Genomic DNA, 11,820 nt, shown 5'->3' on the forward strand with positions numbered 1-11,820 from the left:
AGACTAATGCCATTCCATTTCTTCATCTTTTTTTACATAAACTCTTCATTTTTAAATAACTTCTGAGATTTCATATATTTTACATAAAATCTTATATTGATGTTGCTTGGATGGGGCTTTAAAATTTATTTTCAGATGGCCATTGGGCTTTTTCAATCAAGAGATCATATTCTTCCAGTCCAGGAGTGACCTACCTTCCTCCTTCTTTCTTTCCTTCCTTCTTTCCTTCCTTCCTTCCTTCCTTCCTTCCTTCCTTCCTTCCTTCCTTCCTTCCTTCCTTCCTTCCTTCCTTCCTTCCTTTTTTCCTCCCCATTTCATTCATTCTTCTGTTCATTCATTTTTAAAATAATTTTTGAACCAAGTTATATATTATTTTTCTAAAAATCCTGTTAGTTGGATGTAATTTGTTCACTGCTCTTATTTTCTTGCCCATTATCCATCGTTCTGTCATTATGATTATCTTGTGTGAATTTTTTTATGAAAGCATCTAAAAAAGACGGAAATGATCAGGAATGTTATAATAAAATAAACACCCATATGCCAGCCAGCCAAAATGGTGATTTCTTATTCTGCCCACCTTAAAAAATGGGTTTTTCTCATTTTTATTTTGATTGTCAGTTATTAATATATGGCATAACATAATCTTTTTCAACTATTCATATTGTTAAAACAGTTCTTTAGACTGTGATTTTGTTTGTTCTCTAGTTGACGGTATCTTTGATGCAGACAATTTTCTTTTTTATATGGTAGCCAAATTCATCTGTATTTTTATTTCAAGTTTGCAATTTTTGTATTTTGTTTAACACATCCTTTCATAATTTGAAGTCATAAATATATTCTATATTTTCTTCTCATTAACAATGTGAAAAATTTGCTTTTTGCATTTGAATCTTTAAGTCACATAGGATTTAGTTTTGTTTATTATATAAGAAAGAAATTATTTTGTTTTCATTTAGAAAATCAATTGTCCCAACACCATTAATAGACCATCTTTTTTCCAATGATTTATATGGTTATGTCTATAAAAAACTTAGTACTTGGATAATAATGTGAATGTAGTTAATGCCACTGAACTGTGCATATAAGCATAGTCAAACTGGAAAATTTTATTTTACATATATTTTAGAAGAGGTAAAAAGGTATATGCACATCTGATCATGGGCCTATATGATAACTCTCTGAATCATTCTGAATCATATATACTGTTTTATGTATATCTATAAATATTAATATGCATATGTATTTTCTGCATCAATGTCAAAGTTAATTTATTAAAGTATTTTTAAATTTCATTAGATTCAATTTCTGTATGTATAGTCAACAATTCCATAAACAAAAGAAGGAAAAGATATAACATATTAAAAAATGCTTGTATAACATGAGACATGTTGCCTTTTAAAGTAGATTCCTCATGGTACATATCTACTAGTGACTGTTAATGTTCTGAGCCATATTTGTTTTGAATATGAATTTGTGTACACACACACACATATATACACACACACACATATAATCACAATTGAATGGAACAGATCTTAAAGAAACAAACTATGCAAATAAATATGTTTTGGGTTTTTTTTCTGTTTTCCATCAAATAGACAGTACAGGAAAAGAACTTAGTTTTTTTGGTTAAACCTAATAAGCATTAGTTATTCTTTTGAGAGTTGAATCTCCCAGATCTGGTACATACTTTAATATATCACTTAGTTAATGTTTGTTACTGTTGTTTAATTTTGAATTGTGTCTTTTGACAATGTTTCATAGGCTGATTTTCCCAATAAAGGAGCGTTACTTAGTTCATTTCTCTTCAGTCTTGATGATAAACTTTTCATGGCATCCTTGGCTTTTCATACAATTTTTTCAAAAGCTTGTAATCATTGTGCTCATCCCACTCAGTTCTCAGGCTATCCTGCTTATTTGATTTAATTGAAACCAGAATTGTGTGATAATACTAATGCTTGTGTCTGTCAGATTCTCTGGGCAAGTCATTGAGCTCCTTGTTTCTCTTGATTTCCTTGTAATTGTGCTCCTTTATCCTGTTGCATGAAGCTAAAGCACTAGGTTTATAATTTTTGTTAAGCTTCAGGGCTCTATTTTTTCTGGGATAATATAGTTTCCACGCTGGAGCCCATGAGGTGAAGGACAAAGGTTCAGGCTCAAATGTGTTAAAATCACTATGAATGTTGATAGAAAAGGTAACCTCAACTTGTTTTTGCTGTGATGTTTAGATGTATTTATCTAGTTCCATGTAAAAGGTGATGGGAGTTATTGTTCATTGTAATTCCATTGAATTACTAGATTATTTGGGGAGAATCATCATGTTCACAATATTAAGTTTTCATTAATAATCATGGCATCACACCACATTCGCTTAGATAATTTTATGTCCTTTTACATCATTTATCATTTTGTAATTTTTCCACAAAGGTCTCATATATCATTTGTTAGATAAATTATTACTGAGTGTCATATGGTTTCATAATTCATGCCAGACAATTAGCTGATTTAAAAGTTGATATACAAAACTGAAACAATGGTTTAAACAAAGGAAAATGTAGTTATTTATTTCTTTCATATCAGTATGTTTCAAAATGGTAGCTTTATATGTAGTTCTTGTCATAACTACATTTGTCATACGTACATACCATCCACGCCATCATTTCCTTATTTTTAAGTTTCTGTTTGCATTTTTTAAAAAAATACTCAAAATGGAAAGTTGTTGCTATCACTAAAAACAATGTTCAATGTGTGAAACCCATTAAAATAGATAAATAACCAATAAAATTAGGGAGACAAACCCAACTGTTTTCCTCTTAAAATCAAAGTTTGTACCATTGGTGTAGTTTTGAATATACTGGTTTATATGAATACAAAACATTCATGGGACTTTAATGAAGTAGTAGCTGGCTGTTTGATTTTGTTACAATTGCATCTATTGGTTACTGACTTTTAAAAATATGTATTCAAAATACATACTGATATGAGTACTTACTCTCTGCCAGTCACTTCTAGACATTTTGCTAATTTAATCATCATAGCAACTCTATGGGGCCAGATGTTATGTATTGTATGATATAAAAAACTTTGTCACAGATTTTTGTGAGAATAGTTATGTGCCTTTGAGACCATTGTATAAAGACAACAATAATTGGCAAAATTAATTCCCATGGAAATTCTTCCTTTCTCTGATGACTACACTGAATAATTGGAATTGACAGGTATTTCTTTACTACTAATTATCATTATTACACTCTCTCACTACTTTCTCTGCAGTCTGTTATGTCAAGACAATGAATAATAGTTTCTTGTACATCTACAGTGGGAACACTGGAGCTGCCACTTTGGTTGATGATTGGATAATTCTTTCGTGTCTCTTACTCCTTCTCTTTCTAATACTGTAGAAAACACGATGACAATTATAAATACTTCCCCATGGAACTTTCTTCTTCAGATTAGAATTCTTCTGATTGGAAACAAAAGTAATTAAAGGTTAAAGAACATGTGATTCTACTCTTTCTTTCACCTTTGCCTAAAGCCTTCAGAAAATGCCAAGGATTTTTTCTTTGCTTATTTACATTTGGCTTATAGGCCAACTATTCCAAATTCCATACGACTTTTACAGAGGCATGGATTTAGGTATATATCTATATATAAGTATGTAAATACATATTTACATACGTTTAGATTTATATCTATATATAGATATATAAAATTTGCTTCTAAATTTCCAAGATCTTCTCTATTCCAGGTAGGGAAATGAACTGCCCACATTTTAAAAAATGATCATTCCTGTCTTTTTGTTATTTTCCTTAACATCTTCAAAGATAAGACAGATTAATTTAAAGTATTGTTGTGCTAAAAGCCAGAAGATGTTCTTGTGTTTCTGTTTCACTTGGATATGTATTAAAGAAAAACATTACCAGATTTCTGTCGTTGTTGTTGCTTGGTCTTGTGTGTTTTTTTAAGTGATTATTTAATAGTTTTTATTATTGTTTTTCTTAGTCCTTATTGTTAAAAGTAAAATCATTTTTATTATAATGTTTTACTTTTTTGTCATACACCACTGAAGCCTGTATCCAAACATGTAACTATTAGTCTAACAGATCATATTTAAGGATGATGTAAAAAGATATTTTTCCATCTTGAACACTTTCATGTATTCAATAAGAGAACACATGAACACAGGGAGGGGAACATCACACACCGGGGCCTGTCAGGAGGTGGAGGGGGTAGAAAAAGGAGAGCATTAGGAGAAATACCTAATGTAGATGACAGGTTGATGTGTGCAGCAAACCACCATGGCACGTGTATACCTATGTAACAAACCTGCATGTTCTGCACATGTATCCAGAATTTAAAGTATAATTTAAAAAAAGGAAAGAATAATCTTGATCTCTTTCCTTAAACTTTATGAAAGTTATTCCTGCATTCTGATTCATATAATTTCATTAATCTTTATATAGAAGGGAACCAAGAACAAATTATAATTAGTGTTTACATTTTCATTGTCTGTCTCTTTGGAGTTTTGCAACCTGAAGTCTATTAATCAAATATATTTGTTCACAGTATGCACCATGTATTTTGGCTTTATTCCTAATCATCTTCTTCCCAGTCCAAGTGTCTGCTTCCTTGTCACTGTCAGCCAGTTGTGTTTTCTATGGAATACATTTTGTTTGACATAGTTCTACTTTTAGTTTACATTACTTTTTAAACCTGGAGTGTGAACAGCACCTTCTGTTCTTCATTCTCCCTAAAACAAATGTCTAAATTATTATATTTAAAATAAAAGGGCAAAATCTGCACTTTGCTAATAAGTACATAAAGTTGCCAGATGGTTTTATCAGTGTCTTAAATATTCTGGGTTTGATGGGTTAGTTATGCCTGAAGCATAAACATCAATTCTATATCCTGTCATGAAACTATTAGGGATGACCAAATTTCATCAGCATTGATCTGTGCATGTTAGAGTCTCAGAGGCATCTGACTTTGTAATTGGCACCTGCTTTTGATTCTACAAGAACTCCTAACAGCATAATAGTTTCCAAATGAAAACAGGAATATTATATATTTTAACAAAACGTATAATATTAATTTTTTGAAATTGCAACGTTCTTATTGTATTTCAGATGTCACAATAATAAATAAGCTTGAAAGGCAGTCAAGGTCACAAGGCCTGCAACTCTTAGGCAAGTTCTAGTGCTGAACTACATTCAGAGCCACTGGACTTGGGGGATATAAAATCTCCTGAGACACCAGCTGGCATAGCTAAAGGAGTGCTTATGCCACCCCTTCCCCAACCCCAGGATGCACAGATCATGACTCCAAAAGAGACTTTTTCTTCTGCTTATGAAGAGGAGAGGGAAGAGTAAAGAGGATTTTGTCTTGCATCTTGGAGACCATCTCAGCTACAACAGGAAAAGGCACCATGCAGAGTTGCAAGGCCCCCTTTCTAAGCCCTAGCTTCTGGATGACACTTCTAGACACACCCTGGGGCATAAGGGAACCTGTTGCCTTGAAGGGAAGAACTCAGTTCCAGGATAGAACACTGGGGCCCTGAATAACCAGTAGCAATACCTAGGTAGTATGGCATGGGACTTGGGTGAGACTGAGACTTGCTGGCTTTGGGTCAGACTCAGCACATACTCAGCTGTGATGGCTACAGAAAGAGACTCCATCTGCTTGAGAAAATTGGAGGGGAAAGTAAAGGGGACTTTGTCTGGCAGCTTAGGTACCACCTCGGCCACAGGAGTGTAGAGCACCAAGCAGGCTCTTGGGGTCTCTGATTCTAGGCCTTAGATGTTGAATAGCATTTCTGGACTTGCCCTGGGCCAGAAGGGATCCACTGCCCTGAACAGTGAGTCCCAGGCTGGGCAACACTCACTGCAAGCTGACTGAAGATACCTTGGATCTTAAAGGAATATCAGTGGTAGCCTGGCAGCACTCCTCATGGGCTTATGGTGGTAGTGCCCACAATGTGAGGTCAGTTTCTTTTGGCTAAAAGGAGAATTGCTCTGAAGTTTCAGAAGGCTTAAATTTTTGTCTTGTTTTGACACTAACTTAAATCTGGCAAATCACTAAAACAAACTTCATATTTGAGGAATACTACTGAGAACCTATTAACCACTCCTGTATCAACCATGAATGCACTAGGCAATGGTATTTTAGCTACAGAATGAACTATGTATCTCACACTGCTGATACATGAAACACCTTCTAGCTGATAATATCCTATGAATAATAAAACTGAGAAGTGGGTCATCTGAAACTGTGATAACATTACTTTCTAATGTCCACTATAATAAAATATTGTCTTCCACTACAACAAAAAAAGTAGAAACAAACATTTTTACAATTTTAATAATATTGAGCAGAGACTGATGTATGAAGAAGAAATGATTTCATACTTGTCTGATTGAAGTGTAAGTTTCTTTCTGTCTCACTCTGTTGCCAGGCTGGAGTGCAGTGTCTTGGCTCACTGCAACCTCCGCCTTCTGGGTTGAAGCAGTTCTCCTGTCTCAGCCTCCCGAGGAGCTGGGACTACAGGCCACCACACCTGGATCTCCTGACCTGGTGATCCACCCGCCTCGGCCTCCCAAAATGCTGGGATTACAGGCGTGAGGCCCACTGCGCCCGGCCCAAAAGTTTAATGACTTGGTTTATTTATTTTTGCATTGATATTTCTATTAATGACAATGGGATAAAAGCTAAATGTCCATCAATAAGGTATATCACAGTGTACCATTAATACTCTGCAGTGGTTAATAAGTTTGTGGTTGATATATGTGAATTGATTTGTGAATATAATCAAGATAACTTATTGAGGAATAAAAAATAAGTGCAGAATGATGCATTCATATTATGTTTTAACACATCATCCAATTTATGCTAAAGACAAATAAAGCTATAAATCCATGATACATGTCTGGCGTATCAACCTGAGAAGGGGAAAGAGTATGGTAAGTAATGTTCAAGGAAGACTTTAGGCTTGTCTTTAAATTGATTGTTTTAAATGAGAATATATTAATATATGCACACATTTTATGTGTGATTTGAATTTAATAGTATTTAATTAAAGTAATGACTTTTTTCCCATTTATACAGTCACTGACTTATACATAATACAACTGTCAACATGCTTTAAATATATTAAAAGGATCTGCATTAAGAAAAATACTAAACTGTATAGTGAGGGCCATGGTACAATACATGAACTCTGTTTTTGAAATATAGATATTTTTATATAATTTCCATTATCCTGAAATTAATTAAAGTTAATTCCTTTTATGATTTGGAGGTATGGAAATGAATGTCTCAATGAGAGACTAAATTTCCATTGAAAGAAGAACAAGATGAAATACTAAAGCATATGTGTCAAAAGAGAATCAGTGGTGACTTGCCCTCTCATAGATCAAAACATCAAAAAATAAGGAACTGAATATGACAAAGCAGAAAGTCTAGATATATGTATGAATAAATACGAATATAGACCATTACAAAGATGGACTTTCAAAAGTGTTGGAAAGGATAAAGTATTTCAAAATTATTTGCAGAGAAGTAAACATATATTTGAGAAAAAAAATTAGAATAGCACCTCGTACCTTACAACAAAGTACATTACAGTTTATTTAAAAATTTAAAGATGAAAAGTAACCTGAAAACGATAAAATTTAATGTAAGTGACTATTAACTCTTATTTGGATTAAGAGTACATTTTAAAATATTAGAACAGATATAGAAACATAAAGGGAAAATTAATAAATTTGTTTAGATAAGAAAAAATTGGTTTATATATGAAAAAATATATAAAAGACAAACAGTGAGCTGTGAAAATGTATGCAACATATATCGTAGGCAAAGAATTACAATCCTTAATATATGTAAAGCTTTTACAAATGGGAAATGCCAAAAAACAAGAAAATGCCTTATTTTTAAAAAACAGATAAATTATTGTGCAGAGGCAACACTACTGGACCCTGAAAATCTGGCAACAGAGTTATTTATATATTCATATATATCCATAATACATCCATATTTTACTATATATATTTAAGGTGTACAACATGATGTTTTTATATACATAGTGAAATAGTAAGTAATAGTCAAGCAAATGAACATATCTATCTTCTTGCCTAGTTACCATTTTGTTTGTGTGCTAAGAACACCAAAAATCTACTCTCTTAGCAAATTTCCAGTGTATAATGTAATAGTGTAAACATAGTCCTTACACTGTACCTTAGAGCTCTAGACTTGTTTATTCTATATAACTACGACTTTGTACCCTTTGTCTTACAGCTCCTCATTTCCTATGACTCGCCTACCCCTCGTAACCATGATTATATTCTCTTTGTATTTCATTTTATTTTTAGATTCCACATATAAGTGAGATCATGCACTATTTTTCTTTATCTGTCTGGCTTATTTCACTTGGCATAACATCCTCCTGGTTCATCCATGTTGTCATAAATGGTAGGATCTCTTTCTTTTTTAAGGCTGAATAATATTCCATTGTGTATATATACTATAATTTATTTATCCATTCATCAATTGACAGAAACTTGTTTCCATATTCTGGCTACTGTGAATAGTGCTGCAATTAACATGGGATTGCAAATATCTCTTTGATGTTCTGATTTCATTTCCTTTGGGTATATACCCAGCGGGATTGCTGGGTCATTTAGTAGGGATAGGGACAGGAGGAAGGGAAATGCTGGGCAGGAGAGGGAAGGTCTCTGGCTAGGGCCCGATCCTCAACCCTGGAACCATGGCCCAAAGTGAGAACTTACATCCTTGTTTTCCCATTTGAATGTTGCCTTTTCTAAAACAACCCATGGCCGGCCCCACCCCCAATCCTGTGCCCATAAAAACCCAAGGCTCATATGGCAGAGAGAGGAGAAGCAGCTGAATGCCAGAGACTACAGCTGGACATTGGGGAGAAGTGGCTTGACTTCAGAGGAATGGGCTTGAGGGCATAGCTTCAGAGACAGTCTGGTCAGGCAAGGCTGGACTTTAGAAGAAGATTACCTTCCTGCTCCGTCCTCTTTTCAGCTCCTCTTCCCACTGAGAGCCACTTTCATTGGCAATAAAATCCCCCACATTTACCATCTTGAATTCATTCATGCAAACTCATTTTTCCTGGACGCTGGACAAGAGCTTGGAGTTATGAGTATAGATGTAAAAGGCTGTCACACTCCACTGAGTTGTTAACACTTAAGCCATCCACAGGCAACAAAGCTAAAAAAGCACTGACTGTAATGCTCTCTCTGGGGCTTCTGGAGTCACAGGAACACTGCCCCCACCAGACACTGCTGCTGGGCCAGTATGAAGTTAATTCCTGCCGGTGCTCAAAAGGGCACATCCCGGCTCCTGTACCTGATCACCTGCATGCTCCCCCTCCTGTGAGGGGTTGATAGCTGCGGGCTGAGTAACCCCTGTCATGAGACCCACGTACGGGTCAGGGAAATATCCTGCTTCAGTAGTTCCATTTTTAATTTTTGAGGAACCTCCATGCTGTTTTCCATAATGGCTGCCAACAGTGTACCAATTTACATTTCACACCCTTGTCAACAATTATTTTATCTTTTTTTTTTTTAATTGCCATCCTAAGAGGAGTGAGGTGATATCTCATTGTGGTTTTAACTTGCATTTCCTTGATGATTATTGATATGGACTCCGTTTTCCATATACTTGTTAGTCATTTTTATGTCTTCTTTGAAGAAATATCTATTCATGTTCTTCGTCCATATTTTAATTGGATTATTTGGTGGGTTTTTTTTGTTGTTGTTGTTTTTATTGAGTTATGTGAGTTTCTTATACAATTTAGATTGTAAGCCCTTATCAGATGTATGATTTGCAAATTTACAAACTACAAATTCATATTTTTAAAAATGGATAAATGACATTGAAGTGGAAATACTATTGCACCTTGAAAATCTGGCAGCAGAATTATTATGCAGGGACATGTGGGCAAAGACCAAACTTGCTTCTTCTGCCTGCTGAAGGAGTGTCCTTGTTAGCACTGAGTTTTATTCAAGAAACAAAAAAGATCTATATGCATTCATTTAAACAGATATACATGGGTTACTAAGGTATATTCTTCTGATACAGTGATATAAACCTCTAGTATGGAAGAGCAGTGGTACAGAAATTATCCAACCATTATATTTAAAAGGAAAAAAACACAGTATGGAAAGTGTCATTGGCAGATGCATACATAATTAGCAAAGAAGGGGCCAGGGAAATTCAACCCAAGATACTCTTTATCTAATCCTGCTCTATCTAGTCACCTCACTTCTATTGAATTTATCTTTCCTGGCTGAATAGACGCTCAATTTATAGTGGCACTCAACAACGCATCTGAAATTCTGCACTTAAAGAGATGGGCTTGTTGTCAATATTCTTCAGCGATATGTTTAGGCTTTAGAAGGGGAGACCAAGCTGAAAAAGGAAGCAGAGAACTTTATGTGACTGAGGGAGAAAGTACAGCTCTGTATTCAAGATCTTTAAGTTATAAAAGGAGGTTTATTTGGTAAGGAAGTTGTCCCAGTAGGATTTGCCCACTCTTCTCTTACATGTGACTGGTTAGGCCTTGTGGACAAATATAGACAAAAGAGTCAAAGTTGACAGAGTCTAAGCATCAGTTCCTGGATTCCTTTATTGTCATTCCTAAAGCTATTGTGTATGGGACAATGGTTCCCGAATTTTAGCATGCATGGACTCACCCGATGGTTGATCAGAATACGAGGACCAAGAGTTTGCATTTCTAATACATTCCTAAGTGTTGCTGATGCTAAACAACATCAAGCTGATGTTAGTGACTGTTGCTTGTACTGAAACAACACTTTGAAACCATTTAATGTAGGATCCTCCAGAGGGATTTGGAACCCTCATGATTCAAACTGCAGCTCAGCTATATGTAATGGCTGCCTCTTATCATTACACTAGGTTAGATAATGCTAGCCTAATACTCAATCACTTTCTAGATAGGTAAGTGTTGAGGTTTCAGGTATGGAGAAGAAAAACCTATAGTTTGGAATACTTTCATTCTTGCTGACTCCGGTTTCTCTGGGTAAAAACAAACAACAACAACAAAACTAATAAGTGAGGCAGAAAACTTCCTGAAAGCAAAAAAAAAAAAGATTAATTATTGCTGTAAGTGTGAGCAATTCTATTTTGATATGTAGATTTTTTTTTTCTTTTTCCACCTTCCCATCTCCAATAGAACTTTGATTGTGGAGCTCTGGGTTGGTGCCAATTCATTAACTTTAAGAACAAATAAATGACATTTAGAGAACATAAATTTCTTCTTGAATCAGGTGTCTCAAAAGTAGAAAGTTGAAATATTATTTTCTACATGATGTAACGTGGGGAAAGTATATTTAAAACTTTTTCTTTGAATTCTCTTTTAAAACAATGAAGTAAATATGCACGAACCATGTTCTAAGACCCCAGGGTGGAGCTACTTTTATTCATTTGCAGGATAATACATAATTATCAAAATAATTAGTTAAAAATAATATCAAAATAAATCACTGGAAGTGTCAAATAGCTGATTTCTCTATTTCAGACATAGCTTTTGTGTAAAGAAGATGGCCTGTTGAGTCAGAGCCAAAGGAGGAGGTGTATAGTTGGCAACATACTTGACTTCATCAAGGCTAGGATCATGATATTGTTTTTTCTTTCCCTTGAGGTATGGCTTTTGAACCAAGGGGGCACAAAATCTTAGAACTTCTCTCCCTTCCCCATTTCTTTAGTAAGGTTAGGGAAAAGTTGTACACAATTAAACAGACCTGGGTCAGGCATGGGGATGATAAATGGGCAGCT

Source organism: Macaca fascicularis, chromosome X, assembly GCF_037993035.2.
Source record: "Macaca fascicularis isolate 582-1 chromosome X, T2T-MFA8v1.1".
In the NCBI taxonomy this organism is placed as follows: domain Eukaryota; kingdom Metazoa; phylum Chordata; class Mammalia; order Primates; family Cercopithecidae; genus Macaca; species Macaca fascicularis.